A 22,413-nucleotide genomic window follows, 5' to 3' on the forward strand; every position below is an offset into this window, starting at 1 on the left:
CCTCTTCAAAACACACATCATCCTGACTTGGAAATATATTGCAGTTTGTTCATTGTTGCAGGGTCAAAATCCTGAAACTCCCTCCCTAACAGTATGGTGAATGTACCTAAATTTCACAGATTGCAGCGGTTCAAGTAAGCGACTCACCACCAGCTTCTCAAGGGCAGTTAGGAATGGGCAACAAACGGTGGTTTTGCCAGTGATGTACAACAACTCAAAGCCATCTACAAGAAATGCCTCGATTTGGAGGTTTAGTTTTGCTTAGATTCCTCTTTTCAGTGCCTGAAATTTACAGCATAGATGTCACTAGCTTCACTGTGTGCACAAAGTCTGAAACACCACATCTTCATTGCACAAACCTGATAGAACGCAAACCATTATGCAGCATACTCATCTGCACCATCAATACTAGTTGAGAAACATCAGATTTAAGTCCCCAGCAGTAGAGCTTACCCACAGCATTAAGAAAAAAATGAAACTGCTCTAAAAGGCATAATGATTTTATTCATACTGCTCAACAAGGGGAGACCAAGAGCTGCCTTGAGTGCTACTGACTTAAGCTGCAAATGTCAGAGGGGCACAAATGAGCGAAACTAAGTAAATGGGAAACCAACTAGATACACAAATACTTGAGATGGCCAGCCAAGTGAGAAGGCTGTTTTTGAAGAAAAAGTACATGGAATCCTTGGTTTTACAGGAATAGAGTACTAAACAAAGAAGTTATATGAAACCTTTGTAAAATATTGGTTAAACCTCAGCTGTATTATTGTGTTCAACTCTGGTTATCACATTTTAGGAAGGATGTCAAGGCCTTTAACAGGATGCAGAAGTAGTTTTCTAGGATGGCACCAGCGATGCGAAATTTCAGTTATGTGGAGAGGCAGCACAAACAGGGGTTGCTCTCCTTGGAGCAGAGAAGGTTAAGTGAAGTTTGAAGTGTTCAAAATCATAAATAGCTTTGAAAGAGTAAATGAGGAACTGTTTCCAGTGAGAGAAAGGTCAGTAACCAGAGGTTACCATACATTTCAGGTGATTAGCAAAAGAACCAGAAGTGACCTGAGGAAACTCCTATTTTTGCACAGCAAGTTGTTGTCATGTGAAATGTACTACTTTAAAAGTTGGTGGACGCAGATTCAATAGTACCATTCCAGGGGAAGCTGGATAAATACCTGGAGCGCATTTTTATAACACTATGGGGAAAAAAACAAAAGCGTGGGATTAATTGGATAGCTGTACTAAAAAGCCAGCACAGGCTGAATGGCCTCCTTCTGTGCTGTATCATTCTATTGCAAATGGTTAACAACATTGCAACAGCCACCAGTAAGCTTCGCCAAGTCTTAGAGATTACCCTGTGCAATAATATATGCGGAAAGCATAAACTTCTGGGAAGAAGGGAGGGAATCAACAAGAAAAAAAAACAACCTCCTTTGAGATTTTTGATTCCAAAATAACAATTATTTGTTTTAACTGTCACTGCTAGTTAAAAAAAATCCTAAAGCCCAACAGCTTCATCACCATTTCCATTGTAGTTTAAGAGAAACTAAGTATCACCTGGAGTATGTACACTACATAGCAGGAAATTGGACTCATAGGTGTAGGTCTGGGATGGTGTTTGGGTTTGCTGGATTTTGATTTTAAATGAAGTTGTAATTGACAATTTACATAACTGCAGTTTCAGGAGCTAATGACTTTTACACTTGGGAGGCTAAATTTAGCAGCAGACACTGCAAATGCTCAGCCGGTCCGGTAGCATCCATATAGGAAGAAACTGAGAGTTAACAGTTCAAGTCGACAGCTCCATCATCAGAACTGATGAAAGGGCATCAACCTGAAATGTTAAAGCTGTTTCTCTCTCCAGAGATGCTGCCAGACCTGATGAGTTTTCATTTCAGATTTCCTGCAACTGCAGTATTTTGCTCTTGAATTTATCAGAGTATGACTTTGAAATTCAACCCCTTGATCATATCCCACTCCGACTGCCCACAGGACTAACCCACCCTCTCCGATTGTCCATGGGATTCACCTCACCCAACCCCCCATGGGACTGCCTCCATCCTCCCCATGGGTCTCCAGCCATGCACCTCCTCGGCTCCCCCAAAGGGCTCCCATTACCCCCAGCTCCAGCTACCCACGGGACTCCCACCAGCCCTGACCTCCAATGGGATTCCCACTAACCTTTTATGCCACACGGGACTCCCCCACCGACCACCCACAGGACTCCTATGACACTTCCCCCCCATCGAGGCGCCCCCCCCCCCCCCCCCCCCCCCCCCCCCCCAAACCAACTCCAGGCCCCCCACCAGCCTGACCTTAACGTAGCAAGTGCCATAAAAAAAGGGAACGTGGCTTACTTATCTTCGACTCTCCTGGAATTGACAGTAGGTCATGGGAACCCGCTGCATAGCCTAATCTCGCCTGGCCTGAGTCGGAAGATCATGCGAGATAGAGTGGCTTCATTTTAAGGTCTGAAATTAGGAACGGAGCAGCCATCCACTTCAATTGCCATTCTGCTAGAAGTTACGGGACTCTGTTTCTCTCCACAGATGGTTTGATCTGTTGAGTATTTCCTGCATTGTTTTTTTTATTACAGAAAGTTAACATGCAGGTATAGCAAGCAATTAGGAAGGCAAGTGGTATGTTGTCCTTTATTCCAAAGGGATTGGGGTTCAAGAACAAGGATGTCTTACTACAATGGTGAGACCATTCCTGGAGTACTGTTCACAGTTTTGGTCTCCATATCGAAGAAAAGATATGCTTGCATTGGAAGTGATTCAGTAAATGGTCACAATTGGTTCCTGGGATGACAGGGTTGCCCAATGATGAGAGGATATTGGGTCTACACTCTCTGGAGTTTAGAAGAATGAGAAAAGATCTCATTGAAGAAACATACAAGATTTTGAAGGGGCTTGATGGGGTAGACAAGGAAAGGTTGGTTTCCCTGGCTGGGGTAGCTAGAATGTGGGAGCACAGTCTCAGGATAAGGGGCCGGTCATTTTAGACCGAGATGAGGAGAAATTACTCCACTCAAAGGGTTGTGAATCCTTGGGATTGTCTACCACAGAGAATTGTGGATGCTCCATCGTTGAATATTTTTAAATTTTGGTCCTTCAGGGAATCAAGGGATATGGGGAGCAGGCAGAAAAGTGGAGTTGAAAGAGAAGCTCAACCATGATCCTACTGAATGGCAGGTCAGGTTCAAAGGGCCTTAAGGTCTACTCCTGATCCTATTTCTTATGCTCTTAAATTATGAAACAATGACCAATGATTGTAGTTAATTAACTGGTGACACTAAACAATGACAAAAAAATACTAAGCTCCCAGACATAACTGGAGGTCACAATGATCTAAACCTGCTTAGGGTTGTAAAACCAGTTTGACATGCATCTGTAACAATGCATGTTCCATAAAACTCTGGAAGGAGTACCTATAGGGGCCATATTCTACTAATTATTACTAGAAACTGCACAACACATACCCCATATACTGCAGCAAACGGATTAGAATTTGGCACCAAATTTATTTATTAAATACTGGTTACAATCAAGCTTCAAAAAAAAATTTCACTTCAAGAAGGCCCCCTTCCAAAAAAAATTCTCAACCCTCCCCCTCTACAATAATACATTACTTGTAAATGAAAACCATTTTGTATATCTAAAACATGACAAATCTATATCATTTTGCTTTCAGACATGCATAAAGAATTCATTAAAAATAATTAAGAGAAATCTAGCCAGGGCTGCAATTTTTTTAAGAAAAAGAGCTCTTTAGCCAGCACAGAAAGTACAAAGATTTCTAAGAGTCAGCCTGACCTTCCTTTTCGGAGTTAAATCCAAGGGATGTACTAAATTCTGGTAGTCTACAGAAGATAATGTTTAGATTGTTACTGCTTCATTTCACAGCCCTCCATAAGCTGATAGGTAGAGCAACTTGGGAACAGGAGTAAGCCAGCCATTCAGCCCCCTCGATCCAGCTTCGCTACTCAATTAGATCATGGCTGATATATAGCTCAACTCCATTGTTTGGTATCTTTATTTAACAATCTCAAAGTTGAAAACTCCAATTGTCCCATGTCCTCTTGGACGAGAACTCCATGTTTCTACCATAATGTGAGAAAAAGTGTTTCTAGCTGCTAAATGGTCAAGGCCTAATTTTAAAATTATGTCCCTTCTTGATTCCTCCATTTGAGGAAAGAGTTTATCTGTACCTAACTGTCCCAAGACATTGCTGCAGGAATTTCTCAGGGTCCTAGGCCCAACCATCTTCAGCTGCTTCATTAATGACCTTCCCTCCTGGGGATGTTCGCTTATGATTGGACAGTGTTCAGTACTGTTCACAAATTCTCAGGTAATGAAGCAGTCCATGTCCACACACAGCAACACCTGAATAATATTCAGGATTGGGCTGATCAGTGGCCAAGTATATTGTTTCATAATTTGCCATGGTGAGATTTGAACTCTTGATCTTGGGGTTACAAGCCTAGTACCATAACCACTTGGCTATCATACCAGAACTCAGTGGCCAAGTAACTCTTTCGAGTACAAACCTGTTTCCATCTGTTTTTCAGATGAATTTACGTTGTTTCATAGTTTGCCAGTGTGAGATTTGAACTCTTGATATTCTTGCAGTTTTACATTTCAATTCCTCCACGTGTTTTTGCCTCGTATGTAACTCTTTCGAGTACAAACATGTTTCCATCTGTTCCTATTCAGATGAAGTTACATTGTTTCATAGTTTGCCATTGTGAGATTTGAACTCTTGATCTTGGGGTTACAAACCCAGTACCATAACCACTTGGCTATTTAGGCCAAGCTCTTTTGATCCCACTCTCAGCCAACATCAGTGTAACTCTTTTGAGTACAAACACGTTTCCATCTGTTTCAGATGAAGTTACATTGTTTCATAGTTTTGCCATAGCGAGATTTGAACTCTTGATCTTGGGGTTACAAACTCAGTACCATAACCACTTGGCTATTTAGGCCAAGCCCCACTCAGTGGCCAAGTAACTCTTTCGAGTACAAACACGTTTCCATCTGTTATTTCAGATGAAGTTACATTGTTTCATAGTTTTGCCATAGCGAGATTTGAACTCTTGATCTTGGGGTTACAAACTCAGTACCATAACCACTTGGCTATTTAGGCCAAGCCCCACTCAGTGGCCAAGTACATGCACACCACACAACTGCTAGGCAATGACCACCTGCAACAAGAGAGAACCCAACCATCTCACCTTGATGTTCAACAACATTACCATCGCTGAATCCCCTACCATCAACATCCTAGGAGTTACCATTGACCGGAACCTGAACTGGACCAACCAATAGTAGGTCAAGAGGTTGGGAATTCTGCAGCGAGTGACTCATCATTCGACTTTCCAAAGCCTGTCTACCATCTACAAAGCACAAGTCAGGGGTGATAGAATATTCCCCGCTTGCCTGGATGAGTGCAACTCTTAACACTTAAGAAGCGCGACACCATCCAGGACAGAGCAGCCTGCTTTAATGGCACGGTGCCCAGCACCTTAAACATTCACTCCCTCCACCACCAATGAACAATGGTAACAGTCTGTACCATCTACAAGATGCATTGCAGCAAATTGCCAAGCTCCTTCGACAGCACCTTCCATGATCTCTACCACCTAGAATGACAAGGACTGCAGATACATGAGAATACCACCACCTGCAAATTCCCTTCCAAGTGACACACCATCCCGACTTGGAGCTATATCACCATTTCTTCACTGTTAATGGGTCAAAATCCTGAAACTCCCTAACAGTGCTGTTAGTGTACCTACAACATATGGACCGCAGCGGTTCACGAAGTCCACTCAGCAACCTTGTCAAGGTCTAATAAGGGCGGGCAATGAATGCCAGTCTTATGAGCGATGCTAACATCCCTTGAACAAATAATTTTTAAACACCTATTGAATCCTTTAACATTTTAAGTACCACAAGCCTAGTCAATGCAAACTGCCCTCAATTTTGGGTACTCGTTCATTCTATGTGGGCATCGCTGGCAAAGCCATCTTGTGTACTCAGACTGAGTTAACTGAGAACTCATTCAAGGACCAGGATCTCACACCTGGGACTGAGATTATGGTTTCCCAGGTAGCAGTGATGCCTGTGCTCCTATATGCTTTGGAGGCTTGAACAATCTACAGCAGCCACCTCAAGGCATTGAAGTAATACCACCAATGCGGTTTCCACAAAATCCTTCATATCCATTGGCAATGTAATGTCAGCATCCTCTTCCAAACCAACATGTCTAGCATCAAGGCGTTAATCACCCAAAACTAGCCTTGGGCAAGTCACATTGTTCGCATGCCTGACACCAGGAACCGAAACAATTGCTCTACTCTAAATCGTTACAGCAAGAGACTCCCAGGAGGACAGAGCATTCCTAAAGAGATCCAACATAACCACTGAGTTATGGGAAGCCCTGGCCCACAACCAGCCAAAATTGAGATGGAGCATTCCAGAAGGCACTAAGTGCCGAGACCTCAATGGGAGCACACACAAGCAAAATGTAGGCATCAGAAGGAACACATAGCTCCCTAAGCAACTCATCTACTCAATCCTTCAAACACCACCTGCCCCATGTGGTAGAGTCTACAGATCACAGATGGACTCATTAGCCATTTTATAACGCACTGAACCAGAGCAGGGGCAAGTCATCCTTGATTCTGAGGGACTACCTAAGTAGTAGTTTAACTTGCGTATTAAAATATTTAAGGCTATTATCTTGTGCACCCTTCTTCCCAATCATCTAGTGGTTGCAGTTGAGTCTAGTGATGCACAAGCCATATAAGTCAAGATGGTCCCAAGTTCGGTTCTGAACATATGTGGAATTAGCTAATTGAATCCAGGGCTACATCTGGAATGCTACATTAGCCTAGGGATTCGGGGATCTAATGGAAGAAGGAAAAGAAAAACCAAAATCAGCCAGATCTGCTATTGCTAATTGCTAAATGGCAACAAATAAGATAAAAATAAAAATACCTGGAAAAACTCAGCAGGTTCGGCAGCATCTGCGAAGAGGAACACAGTCAACGCTTCGAGTCTGCATGACTCTTCAACAGAACAAACTCAAGTTTGCTGTGAGTTTGGAGAGTGGATTTATATTGCCTCTTCCAAACCCGTTCTCACTTCCTCTTTCAAAAGAAAATTTTCAAGCCCTGCGACATTTGCTCATCATGACATTACAATGCAAGGAGGAAGGATTCAGAACCCAAATTAAACACCATAGTTCTGAATGTAATTGGGAATCAGATCTTTTATCTTGCTCAGTGTTTACATTCCAAGTTTAGCAGTGAAGCAGAAAGCATGTCAAAGTTAGTGTATCAATGCAGCTTTATTCTGACTGCTCCAACCAAATTTTGTCAAGTTTTATCCATAATATAAAACTTATCCTTATAATTAGCTTGCAACTTAAAGTTCAAAGTTTAATGACAAAGGTAAGAGTTCAGAAACGTAATTCTGACCATATCTTCTGAATATTAGCATTTTCCCAAATTTTGTAATTTAATTCACCTTTAAGTAACTTTTTAATATTTCAATCCATTGTTATTGGGAGTCCTGAAAACTAATTTTGGCTGGGATGAAACACCAAAAATCTCTTGAAACTTTCTCAATTGCAGAGCTGGGAATAAGTCGCCAGGAAGAAGACAGGGTTTTTATGTACTGAAAGCAGTATTCAAGGGTAAGTAGTCTTCAAGACAGCAGAGGTAAATGTATAGAAAGAGATTGGAATCTACTTCATCAGGATTTGGACAAAGACAAAAAGCCGTAATGCCAATCAACATAGCTGATGGCTAAAAGTCCCAAAAACAAATAGCACACAGTCGTTGCCCTGGACTTAAATGAAACACTTCATTTCCTCCTAAAAGCAAATGAAAAAATACAATTATTAAAAATAATTTCTAACTTAAAATGAGGCCCACTATTTTGGATTTCCTTCCTTCTGCTGTTTAGAATTGGCAACATCCATTCCCAAGAAACCTGACTCTTTGTAATAATCAACTTCTGAAAGTGTTTTTTTTAAGGCAGGCTGATTGTATTAGAAAGTGTTTTAAAAATTACATGGATCTCGACTGGAAAACCAAAATAACAGAGTAACTAGATCATCAACATACATAAAAATAGTCTTTAGCACAATTTAGCATACCTACAATTCTAAAGCAGCTCATGTTGGCTTCTAGACACTAACTCCCTTACAGTGGGATTTGTGCAGCTGTAGGCAAAATGGGAGATATACTTCACCATATTTGTACTTCTCTTTAGCTCTGAAGAAGAGTCATACGGACTCAAACGTTAACTCTGTCTTTCTCCTCACAGATGCTGTCAGACCTGCTGAGTTTTTCCAGCATTTTTTGTTTCAGATTTCTAGCATCCACAGTATTTTGCTTTTATATTATATATATATATATATATATATATATATAAAAAATCTATCATGAAGAATGCTTTGAGTTTGGAATCCCCAGTTTGTCACCACTTTCCCTGGAACCAGTAAATCCGCTGCTCCACAGCAACTACATCACCACCTTACATATATGTGGCTGCTCTGCCTCAGCATCATAATTTTATTACATGCACGCACCAGCTACATGTCACAATTTTCACACACTCGGAATAACAATCTCACAACACAGGAAGATTGACTGCAGGATCTACCAATTAATGATGGAGTATGACAGTTAGTTCGTTCTCTCAAAAGCAGCTTGAGCAGCAGGTTCGAGGGGCCAAATGGTCTACTCCCACTCCTATTTCTTATGTTATGAACTCAATGAGAAGATGGTTATTGATCACTCTTAATAAATATAACCTCACTTGAGTCAATGCATTAATTTGAGATATATATCCCATATTGGAGGTGGTCTTGTGCTGCAGTAGGTAGCATCCCTGCCTGTGTGCCAGAAGCTCTGGGTTCCAGTCCCACTCTGGGACTTGATGGCCATGGAAGGCATGTTCATAATGTAGCCAAACAGGTTGATTATCAGCCTGTAAATCCTTCCAAAAAGCCTGATGGCAGGAGGTAAGAGTGGGGGAGCTTCCTGATCAGAAGGCAATGGCAAACCACTGCAGTACTTTGCCAAGCATAATCATGGACCAATCTAATGGAAGTTCATAGTCACCAACATCGTCTGTGGGCATGGTATCTGAAGGGGAAGAGGATCTCATATTGAATTAGGAACATTAAGATCAAAGAATGAACATAAATACCATCATTGTAAACTGTACATGTCACATTTAATGGAAATCTGACTTAATGGCCTGGATTCTGTATTTTCATTTCCTTTCTACAGAAGTGATGTTAAGAACATAAAACTGCTCCCAAAGATGCTACATGGACAATACTTTCGCTTTCCTTCCAAGTGTAGCGAGGTAAAATATAAGAAAGCAACTAATTTGCATATAATAAATTGCATTCTAGTTACACCAAAAGTGCTTTGCAAATTTGTAAAAATGTGAATTAATAGCAAACTTCAAACTCATAAGAATGCATATTAATCTAGGGTCATGATCACTCTCAGAAAACACGCACAGAAATTAGTAACTGACCTAATTTGGTTTCCTGAAAGCTAACAATAGCAAACCTACAGTTGATTCAATACAACTTCAAATGTCTCATCTAATTAGCATCAATAAAAAGGTATTAAAAGCTGCAAATGAATCAAGCAATTCATTACAAAGCTCAAGAAAATGCAAAATAGTTTTACCACTGTAAACTACATACATCAAGAAAAACAAAACAAAATGAACCTCTGATGGTTTTAAACAATTGCACATCAAATTTCCAGAATTAAAAATGCCAACACCACTTGGCAGACTGAACTATATGGGTGACTAATAAGTAGCTGGAATTCAAAATAAGGACAAATTGATAACTAGCACTTGATTCATAGAATCCAAAGACAGAAATAAATCTGCATTCTGAAACACACCTAAAGGCACATAATTTGTGGCTGAGTGCCTGCATGGACAGAAATAGTCAGAACAATCCCACAACCAACAGAAATTTTGCAATCTATCAAAACTTGATTTATTTAGAGAAGGTTGACATACTGATTAGGATTCTGGACCATTAGTCCTGAGGCATGAATTTATAATCTAGAGAATGAGAGTTGAATTCCCTGTTTGGGCTTTTAAATTCAGTAATAAATAACCCTGAAAGGAACAGCTAGTATTAGTAAAAGCTAGTATCTGATGTTGTCAGTTTATCCAAAAAACTCAACTGTTCCCTAATCTCCTTTAGAGAAAGGAACCTGCCATCCACACCCATCCTGAAGGACATAGTTGCTAGACTGACCTTGTGAGGGAACCAACAAGAGGGATTAAAGCCTACTTGACTTTGTCCTTACCAATCTGCCACAGAAGTATTAATCAATAAGGATATTGATGCAAGTGACCACCAAACAGTCCTAGAGGACACTCTCCATTGCGATGTGTAGCATTAACACTGTGCGAAGAGATATAGCAGCTAAAGACTGAGCATCCATGTGACATTATGGGCCATCAGCAGTGGAGAAATCAGATTCTATCTCAATCGGTAACCGTAGGTCTCAGCACATCCTTCTTTCCAGATGGTCAGCATGATTTAACAAGGAGTGTGAAAGTGCACATTAGAAGCAGCCACCATCAGTACCTGAAAATTAATCACCAACTTGATGAAGTTACAACACAGGACTACATTCATGCTAACCAGAGGAAACAGCATGTTACGGACAGAGCTAAATGACCCCACAAGCAACAGATTAGATCACAGCTCTGCAGTCCCACCACATACAGATGTGAATGGTGGTGGACAATTTAGCAACAAACAGGAGGAGGCGGCTCCACAAACAACCTCCATCCTCAATGATGGCAGAGCCCAACATAAGTGCAAAAGACAAGGCTGAAGTTTTTGCAGCCATCTTCAGTAGGCAGTGAATGATTTATCACAGCATCCTTTGAAGTCCCCATTATCACAGCTGTCAGTCTTCAGCCAATTTCATTCACATCACATAATATAAAAAAATGGCTGAAGTGCACTGGACACAGGTCTAGGAGCTCCAGCCACATCCTTGCTGTAGTGCTGCAACACCTGTGCTTTAGAAATACAAGACTGGCATTTACCAAGAAAAGTGGAAAATTGTTCAGACGTGTCCTGTCCACGAAAGGATAAATCCAAACAAACCAGTTACCACCCTATGAGTCTGCCACAATCAACATAATGATGGAAAGAATAGTCAACTGTACTATAAAGTGGCACATATTCACCAACAACCTGTTCACTGATACTCAGATTGAGTTGCACCAGGATCAATGGGCTCCAGATCACATCCAGCTTTGACCCACACATGAATTCCAAAGGTGAGATAAGGAGAGAGTGAATGCTTTTGACATCAAAGCAGCATCCAATTGTGTGGCACTAAAGGGCCCTGGTCAAACTGAAGTCAATCTGGATCAGTGATAAAGTCTCCAGTTGTTGTTGCTGCTCTACTTACAGCACTTCAAGCATTATAAAGGCACCATGCTGTTTCACAGGAACATTATCAAACAAAATTTGGCACCATGTCACATAAGGCGATATGAGGGCAGATGACCAAAAGGGTCAGGACTAAATTCTGGGATGCACAAAAGGCCAGAAAAGTGCAGATCTCTTGGGAGGGTTGTTGGGCTGAAGGAGATTAGAGAGAGGGAGGAGAGAGATCATGGAAGGATTGGAAAACAAGGATGAGAATATTAAAATCAAAGCATTGCCCAAATGGAAGCCAATGTAGGTCAGCGAGCACAGTAGTAATAGGTGAACAGGACTCAGTGAGAGTTAGGATAGGGGCAGTAGAGTTTTGGATGAGCTCAAATTAATGGAGGATGGAAGAAGGGTGGCTAGCCAGTAGTGTGTTGAACTAGGCAAGTCTGTAAGTAACAATGGCATCAGGAGCAAATGAGTTGAGGAAGGGGTGAAGTCAGGCAATGTTAGAGGTTCTTAGTGATGGGGCAGCTATGTGGTTGATAGTGTTATGATCCCAGCTGATGTCACTATCGGACAAGTCAGATCCCAGAATGAAACCTGCCTTAAGAGATCCTAAGTTTTTTTTTAAAAACCATGGAGCTAAGTTACTGATCAAATTCACAGAAGTCTGATGAATTTTTAACAAAAAGAATAAAACATTTATTAAACAAGAAAAAATTAACTATATTACATCAAACAAAAAGGTTCAAAAAATCTCAACACAAACACAAGAATGGTGTTCAAATATTCACTACTCCTTTACCCCAGCTATATCTTTACAGGCACATCCAAATTCAGCAAGATAAAACAATTTACCATATCTACCTTATTCTGTAATACTAAGGTAAGAATATGGTATTTGTGAATCAACAGATGAACTGTGGTCAGACATACCATGTCCAAAGTAAATGACAGATGCAACCAAAGCAGGTATTATGGATTTTTCAGCAACCCAACCATATGCTTGTCACACCATAAGTCAAACCGATCTCACTGAAATTCTGTCTTTCTCACGTGGGTTTCCAATCTCCATGTTTAAAGATCTCAGCTTGGAATTCTCTCCAAATCTCACTCCTACTCGGGACAGCTTCAACTAGGATCCACCTCCAGGGATTCAATCTCGCCTTCTGAGGTTCCTTTCCTCTGGATCTCTATATAGATTCAAGTTTCACCTTCCAAGCACAGTTTCAGATCCTCGGCTGTGCCAAGCAGAATACCACTGCTCCAAAAGAGTACCTCTGCCCTTACAGCCTGCAGCAGAATCACCAACCTTCGGCTGCCCTCTTGGATCTTCAAGTCCACTTCCTTCAAGTCTGCTCCCCATCGCTCTTTCTTTAACTTAGAGCCTTTTTCTCTGCTTCATTCCCTCAACTTTACTTAACAGGGTCTGTTTCTGATCTATGTCCTTGTCCCTTATGTGGGACTGTCTTCTGGGACCTCCTTCTGTCCCATTCCCTGGTTTGGGACCTCCTTGTCCCCCTCCCCATGTCCTGCTACTTGGGACACCTTTCTTCGCATGGCGCTCCAGTTCAGCTCGCCTAACCTACAGTTTCAAACTGTCTTACTTCTTTTCTTCTTTTTCTTCCGTGCATGTGCCTGGGCCATAAAAAAAGATGAACTGTGCATATCTGACCATTTCCCAGCCGGCGCATGCACAGAAGGCCTGAGGTCCACTGGGAACTGTAGTTCTCAAACTGCAATTGCCAATTTAGGTTGAGTATCAGAGTTCGTTACAAAAGCTCATCTTTGGGTTAAGTGTGACACCAAGGTTACAAATAGTCTAGTTCAACTTCAGACAGTTGCCAGGAAGATGGAATCTGTGGCTAGGGAACAGAGTTTATGGTGTCAGGAAACAGAGATTATGGCAGTGACTGGAGAAAAAGGCTTTGGTCTTCCCAATATTTAATTGGAGGAAATTCCTTCTCATCCAGTGCTGGATAATAGGCAACCAGTCTGACAATTTAGAGACGGTGATTGAGTCAGGATGCATGAGAAACCTGATGAGCTTTCAGATCTTGCCACCAAGGGGTCGTCTATAGATTGAAATAGAAATAGAAGGACACCAAGGATAGATTCTTGGGGGACTCCAAAGATAATGGTGTGGGCATGGGAAGAGAAGCCAGGTGATTCTCTGGCTGGAGTCATACCTGGCACAAAGGAAGATGGTTGTGGCTATTGGAGGACAATCATTTCAACCTTAGAATAGCAGAGCCACAGTTCCTCAGGGCAGTGTCCTAGAGCCAACTATTTTCACTTCATTCAGAAACACTTTCCCTCCATCATAAGGAACATAGCAACAAGAGTAGTTCCTTTAGCCCTCAAGCCTGTTCCAACCAAACAATGAGATCATGGTCGGTCTGTGGCCCAATTGCATAAAAAAAATCAAAGCTGGGTTGTTTATTGAATGCACAATGTCCAGCTTCATTTGATATTTCTCAGATAATAAAGCAGCCCATTTCAGAAGGCAAAAAGATCTGGACAACATCCAAAAGACTGAGAAATAGTAACTAACATCCATACAACACAAGTACCAGGCAATGAACATCTTCAATGACAGAAAGCCTAACCACCTAGCACTGATATTTGGCATTACTACTGCCAAACCCCCACCCCCCACCATCACTAACTTACATTGACCAAAAACTCAACTGGATCATCCACATTAATGCTGTAGTTATTAGGTCGGGTCAGGTGTTCGGTATTCTGTAGTGAGTGGCTCATCTCCTAACTACACAAAGCCTCTCCACCAAGTACAAGTCAGGAGTGTAATGGAGCGCTCTCTTTTGCCCATATGGATGCAGAGTGATAATGGTTTGATACCATACAGGATAAAGCAGTTTGTTTGGTCTACTAGCTTCAGCATCCATTGCAGCCTACCGTGGTTTTAACGGGTACTGTCTGTAGAATGCACTGCAGCTGGATGCCAAGGACTTTACAGTAGCACATCCCAAATCGTCCACCCCCACTAGAGGAACAAACACAGCAGATACCTGGAAACATCAATATTTATAAGTTTTGCCTCAAGTCACACACCATTCTGACATGGAAATCTATTACTGTTCCTTCACTGTCACTGGTTCAAAATCCTGGAACTCCCTTCATAATAACACTGGGTGTATCTATGCCACACAGAATATAGCAGTTCAAGGAGGTGGCTCACCACCACCTTCTCAAGGGAAACTAAGAATACGCAATAAAAATACCAGCCCTACAACACCTATGTCTCATTAAAATATTCTGATTTATTTTAATTCCAATCCATTACAAATGTTAACAATGCCCCAACTTGCTGTGGTGACAGTGGGCGTGTTTGAAATTGCAATTCTCTCCCTTTTCCTCCCTTCCTGAAGACTCACACTGGAATACTATACAGTGGGCACTGGGAGTTCGAAAGCAAGTGTCGACTTTGGGGAGAAAAGGGGAAATCACCGCCATCCAAAACTACCTCCACCCAATATTAATATATGTTCATTTCCCACAGGAATCACTACAGCAATGAGCAGCAGATACCGGAGTGTTTTTTTTCCCTTCTTTCTCAGGAGACACACAACTGTAGCACCTCAATTACTACACACCTGCTGAAATTAGGTACTTAAGCAGTAACTGGAAATTCGGTAGGAAAATGCACCATGTCTTGCAGCTACAAAAATGATGAGCAGAAACTGGGCTGTGCTGCACTAGGTAGCTCATTTACATGCTGCTTTTACTTACTAAATGCTGGAAAAGCTTAACCTGCATTTTTAATATAGAGATGTTAAAATACTGCCACATCTTAAGAATGTAGTTACTTTTGCAAATGTGATAGAAGCAATCTTCAGTAAAATTTCAGTGCTGATATTCAGCAGACTGAAATGTTTTAAATGAAATATTGGTCCCTGGTTTCCAGCAAAAGCTGTTGGGCAATGGATATTACATTAATTATCATGAGTAAAAGATGTTCTATGTGTGCCAACAACGCATTTCCAGAAAGCATCTAACCATACAGAGGAAAACCTGAGTAACAGCAAATCAAAATCACACCAATATATTGAACCATAGATTTTGTACTTTGGAATTTATTCCCTCCAATTCTTGGAGCTTCAACACTAACCAGAAGTTGCCTCAATTTCCCATGGCACACTACAGGACACAGACTACATTCAGAGATGTTATCAGGATTGGTTAACCTCAAAAGTGGTCTGGAATGGAGCCAGTGTTAAAGCAGAATTCAAGAATTTGATGCACTGACCTTAAGTCACTAGACTGCAATATCTTACATCACAATATTTTTATCTAGTTGTACACACACCGGCACACATGCACCACTGTCTTGGCATTTTACTCCTTAGTGCATGGACTGTAAAAATCTTCAGCTAGACTCAATACACCCTTTTTTCTCTGCTATGGTCAAGAAAGAAATACCTTGGTAGTTTCCACAGCATTATTTATCTCCCTTCTTGAAGGCAGTTACAATTGTCACATTCCTGAAGTTGTGGGGAAGAGGGTTGGCGCTTTTTCAAATCTGTAGGATGAGTCCATGGAGCCCTGATATGAGCAAACGTCCACCAGCTTTGAAGACCTAAGCTGGAATACTATCAGGCCCATAGGCTTCGTTGTTTGAAGGCCTCCGCGAGTCAACAAAAGTCCTCGTGTACAAAGTAGCTGTCATCACCAACTGCACTGCAGTGAGACATAAGAGTGCTAGAGAAATTCCATCAATAATGCCCCCACCACATCCTCTGGATTCAATGGGAGGGTGTTTGAACGAATACTAGTGTCCTTTTTGAAGCCAGCTCTACAAGTATTCAGGCAAAGCTCCTGCAAAATCAACTTCAATGGACTGGACGTTGTGTTCAGATAGCCAAAAGCCATCTTCCCGCCAGATCCTGTTTTCTCAGCTCTCAAGTGGCCAGTGTGCCAGGGAAGGGCAAAGAAAATGCTTCAAAGACTAAAGCTCTTCTTGAAGTGCAGCAGCATTGACATTAATAACTAGGAGGAGTTTGCTACCAATCATTCAAAATGGTAACAACCTGTCCATCTAGCTGCATTACGCTTTAAGTCACAATGTCCTAATGATGAGGCAGAACAGCAGAATAGGAAGCAAATTCTTCACTCGGGATCCAACTACTTCTTGCGCCAACCTTCCCCATGCGCCCAAAGATCTGTGGATCGAGAATCAGTCTGTTCAATCACATGAAGACCCATGGCAGAAACTCACGACCCCGAGTAGGCATCATCCTCGAATTAAAGGGAAGCCGTGATATATATTCATAAAATGCCCAAATTATGAGCTGTGCATCAGTATCTATATAGGAAGAAACACGGTGTAATAATAGTCTGTGTGTTAGACATTCCTATTCCCTCCCTCTGACTCTCCTACTTTGCATGCAAATTTAGAGGGGCTATTTCTGGCCTGGGGAATCGCTCTATTCTTTCCCAAAGGAATGTTTCTGTGTATGATAAATGAGCTGTTCTAACAATTTATGAAAATAGAACTGATGACCAGCTGCAAAGGATTGAGGAAAATTACTCCTAACGACTTTCAAAAATTTCTTTACAAGAAGCAAGGTGGTTTTTGCTTATGGTTTCCACAGAACATTAATCAAAGCTGTTTTCATTTCTTGTTCTGCTCAATTATTTTTAGGATTGCTAGAGGCAAAGTAAAACAGTATTTACCAAAGAACACTGCCGAGCAATACAACTAGCCTCAAGATTGACAGATATTTCAGTGCTGCATCCAAAAATAGTAATGGCCTAATCTTTCATGTGTGGATGAATATTTGAAATGGCAGTTCTGTGCTAAATGTTAGGACAATCAACCTGAAAAAATAAATTAAAGGTATTGCGATACAACATAGACCAACTATTAGTGCATTCCAAACGTATGGCCAGTGAAGGCCGAGACTAAGCAGAGAGGTTACCTATTAAATCTCCACAAACCAATTACAATGTAAGTATTAAAAAATACACGAGTAATACACATATCTGTGTTTCTGGAAGCCCTTGAATCAGAAGACTTGCTATCTGGTCCAGTATGGAAGTCCTACGTTCACCTCAGTACAATCTAACTTGTCTGCTACTCCTCATATCCTTCAGTATTTTTAAGTGCACCATAAATGTTGCAATTGAGGTGACTTCAATAACATTAATACATTTCAGATTCTAATATCCTGTGTGAGAAAAAAAACTTGTTCCAACTTTCCCTTTAAGCTTTTTGTGTTAAGCCTAAAACTAATGCACCTTCCTCCTAATTAACCAACCTTTCATTACCCGCCAGAACACTTCAATTGGATCCTCCCTTAGCCTTCTGTACTCCAATGAGCCATAGGAGTACACTGATCACCATTAGTTCAATTATGGTTTTTCTCTCCCAGTATTCTCTACTGCACTCCTCCTCCTTCAGTTTCCGTGCCCCAATGGGGCATTGGTGACCATGATTAGGCTTGGCAAAGTACTGCAGTGGTTTGTCTTTGCAATCAGCTGTATGGCTGACAAGGAAACTGTCCCACTCTTACCACCTGCCCTCAGGCATATTGTAAAGATTTACAGGTTGATAAACAACTGGTTTGGCCACGTTATGAACACACCTTCCATGGCCATCAAGTTCTGGAGTGGGACTTGAAGCCAGAGCCTCTGGGTCCAGAAGTAGGGATGCTACCCACTGCACCACAGGGCTCTACGACACTATATTCCATGATTCACTTCAAAGGTTAGCAAAAGTCAACTCCCACAAACAATGTATCCCATAGGTAATTCCAGAAAATTTGTACCTTTTGCTTCTACACAGAAATAAAAAGGAAAACCCTTCAATATAAAACTCTCCCCATGAAATTAATTTTGCATGCATTCTCCAATAAAATGTTGTCTAAACTAGGTTTGAAAAAGAAAATTAGGCTCTTTTTCGTATTCTTTGATCTTCACTCAGCTTCAAAGATTATATAGTAGAAAATAATGTAATTTTTTTACACAATGTACAGAAAGCTGAAGCACATAAATATGCCATTTGGCTCATCATGTCTAAGCCAGTGATTTCCTCACATGAGCTTCCTGTTCTAATCACCTGCCAATGCTCACTCATAACTACCAAATTCCTTTTTAAAGTACTTATGGACACTGGTAGACATTAACCTTACTGTTTAAATTAGTGTTTTCTTAAGTTTACATTCTCTCACCAGCCACTAGAAACAATCTGATCCCTATCATGCATGCCATGTCATAGCACCAGGTGAACCCACAACTTGTGCCAGTGGAAATAAAAGGCCCTCTCTCATCAAATCTGCAACCCCCTCCAGCTTCACCACTAGCTAAAATCAATTGGCCTATAAATTACTGGTGATCCAAGAAGTAGCCTTTCCATTGCTTTTATATCCTTCATATACCAGTCTGACCAAAACTATAGACAATATTCCCACCAAATTTTAACTAATGGTTTGCGCAAATTTATTATCCTATCCCATTACTATTGTAGATGATCCTTCTAGGTTAAGAAGCTTATATTCCATTTGTCTTTTGCTCCCATGTCCTATTTGCAACTCCATCTATAACGACCTGCATATCTGCATAACAAAGTTCTCTGAATCCTCGAATCCATTTAAGATTTTACCACTTGAGGTATTTTTCCTTATACTTCCAAAATGTATTACTTCACAGTTCTCTCCACTAAATGTAACTAACACTCATCACCTATTCCATTAGCCTGTCTATACTTATGTTCCTTGTGACAATTTACTACTTGGCGTCATCAGCAAATTTCAATAGTGTTTCTTTAATTTCCAAGTTCAGAGAAGAACAAAGACCCCTCAAACAAAGCTCACCACATTATTCCAATCTCTTCACCCCTACCCTCTGAAATCTGTTCTCTAAAGGCCTCTATACCCACAGAGCCACGTTCCATGCATCATTATCTTTGCCATAAACTTCTTATGGTACCTTATCAAATGCTTTCTGGAAGTCCACAGACCTTTTCTATTACAATGTTTTCAGCCAATCTTCCCTTTATTTGGTGAAAGAATTATGGAATTTTAGTCAAGCATATGTCCTATATAAATGTTGATGGAAACAGGTTTCTCCAAACACTTGGGTATTTGAAGCCATGTTTTAATCTCTAGTACTTCATCACTAGCTAAAACTAACTGGCCTATAAATTCCTGTACAATCCCCAATTCCTTTTTTGAAAGAGTTTGCCAACTCTCCACTAGCACAATATTCTTTTCCATAAAATCTTGGAAAATCAATAACAGTGTTTGCTATTTCTCCCCTAGCATCCCTTGGGACCCTCATATGCAAACCACCAAGGTCCCTGCAATCTGCTTACCTTACGTAGAAGTAACATTTTTTTAAGCATGAAGACCAACCTACCAAGAAATCTACAATTGTATCTGAAATTTCTGCATTCCTAATGTGCACTGCTTGCATCCAAATGTAGGAAATGTAGTTATTTAGTAACTCTTGCATTCAATCATTGTCCAGTACAAGCTTATTTATTTCATCTCTTTAGATGCCCTATTGTACATTGATTATCATTTTACTCTCAGTATACCATTGTATTGGTTTATATTGCTCACTTTCTCCTATGCTTACTCAGTTTTTCAAAACTTACATTTTGTAGCTTTATCTGCATATCATATACCACGTGTTTTTACCACGTTTCATATTTGGTCTTGTTAATGTCTTGTCAATTATACTGATAACGTTTTGTTAATGTCATGTCAATTACATTGTTGAGGTTAAGAGAAACGTGTCTTTGAGCACATATAAATAGGGGATAGCTAAGACACTGGGTTGTGTGGAAGGAGAGCTGAGACTGAACAAGTCAATAAACTTTCTCAATAAAAAGCTCTTTGTCTTGATTTCAGTTTCACCAACCCGCTTAGATCCTATTAAGAGGTCTAACCTCTCTTTTTATCTAAGGAATTGTCTTCAATACAGTCCTTTTTCCTTTACTGGAATAGACTTGTTTTGTATCCTTTTCATCTCTGGGTTAAGTATTTCCCATTGCTGATTGTATTTCCCATTTCCAATCACCAATTTTTCCTTCCATTTGACCTGGGCAAGGTTCTTTCTTAATCTTTTGTAAATTGTTTTTATCTAATTGGTCAAATACCCTTACTCTTTTATTTTCTTCCATTGATTGGAATTAGATGGTTTTGACCAGTTTCTAAATATTCCCCACTTATAAAAGTTACTGACTTACTCTCATTCCCTGGAACAGTACTTGCTTCATTGTTAAAGCAGCAAAGGTTGACAGAGAAATCTAAAAAGAAAACTGCCCCATTCCACCAAAAGCATTTTCTCTATCAAATCGGTTATAATTAATACATCTTACAACAACTGTTAATTCATGCTGAATTACTATTATCTAATATTGCTACCCCTGTTCCCCGTCTCCCTCCCCCAAAAAAATAAATTTAATGACTTAATTGACAATTCAAACCCTGCTGCCGTCAGGTTTCAGTTTCTGCTTTACATCATTTTCTATTTTAAATCGATGACTCTAGTTCCTATTTCTTCTTCTTATACGTTGTGCATCAATATACAGATATTTGAGTCTAGATTGGTTTAGCAATTTTTCCTTTTCCTATCCTGATTCCTTCTTTACTCTCTTATCCTGTTCAACTTCTTTTAGCTTTTCTATTTCCTATGTCCCTAAACATTATTTCTACTTCTATTCTACAATACTGCATCCTCTCTCAAACAGGTATGATTTACCCCAAAGTTCAATCTACAGTGGCAAATCACATGCTACACTGTATGCAATTCTGGAGCATGCTTTCTGTTCCTCACCTGGAATCAGCAGCATATTAGCAACTGCATGAACCAAAACAAAGATGGTTCAAAAAAAGTTAACAATCTTCACTCTGCCACTTCCCTCCTTACCTTTGACAATCCCCTCAAAACCTCTCTTTACCAGTGTACTTCAGCCAGCTCTCTCAAGTCCTCTCCTGCTCAATTCATCTTCCTGCTGTGCTCTTGGCATATTTTTTAATTGCATAAAGGTACTATACAACTGCAAGGTGCCATCAGGGTGTAGAGGTTAAATTTCTTTCAAAGAATGAGTAACATTTACCATATACAATTTTTCACTATTACTCATCCTCCACCCTTGCAAGTATACAAAATAGTACAAAGTTTGGCAACAGAATTTGAAGAGTTTTTTTTTCAGAACTACAGCTCAAATTCACAATGGATTAAAAGGTGATCCTAAATCCAAGTTAGATATCAGATTCTCCCAGGCAGCAGTAAAGGAGCTACACTGCGCAAATGTGAAGATAGAATAAATAAACTGGCAGACTTCTTGTTCTAGATTAATATTAAGTAATTTTGACGGTAGTGTGCACATGCCCATGTTAGATAAAGGCAATGCTGGACTTGACTCTGATGCTCCCTACAGTCAGATAGCTTTTAACGTCAATTGTCATGCACAAATAATAGCCACTTGGCAAAGGTACCTGTTGACGGGTGAGGAATTGTGCTGCAGAAGGGAACTACTGCTTGAGGACTTAGAAAAAGGGGCAAAATTGGCAATGGAAAATAGGCTTGAATAAGTGGGAAAAGGAGGACAAGTTTAATTACCTCCTGCAGTTAGTCAACAACAAAGACATCGCTGGCATGCTGGAGAAGTGAACATAAGTTAAAAATTAGGTGCGGGAAAGAAAGTCGGTAGAACTTTTCAGCCACTATGCAATAAATTTTTGAATAAGTTAACAAAGAAGGCCTGAGAAACAAGCAATAATTAGTTTAAAGAGTTGATTAATCATAGAGCCATAGAATCATTAGGGCGAAGGAGACCATTCAGCCTATCGAGTCCTTACCACCTCACTGTCCCTTTACCTGTAGCACTGCAGGCTTATTTCCCACAAGTGCCTATCCAATTTCCTTTTCAAAGGACCGTACAGGGTCTTAGAGGTCGGACAAATGAAGAACTTGTTAGTTACTCTATTTTTG

The 22,413-nt window shown here is 40.5% G+C and overlaps 1 protein-coding gene across 11 annotated transcripts in view; it reads right to left on the minus strand.

Moving 5' to 3' along the window:
- Positions 1-22,413, minus strand: part of hdac4 (histone deacetylase 4) — a 454,869-nt gene that overhangs the window by 251,026 nt on the left and 181,430 nt on the right. The gene's annotated exons all lie outside the window — the stretch shown is intronic.

Source organism: Carcharodon carcharias, chromosome 12 (genome assembly GCF_017639515.1).
Source record: "Carcharodon carcharias isolate sCarCar2 chromosome 12, sCarCar2.pri, whole genome shotgun sequence".
NCBI classification, from domain to species: Eukaryota; Metazoa; Chordata; class Chondrichthyes; order Lamniformes; family Lamnidae; genus Carcharodon; species Carcharodon carcharias.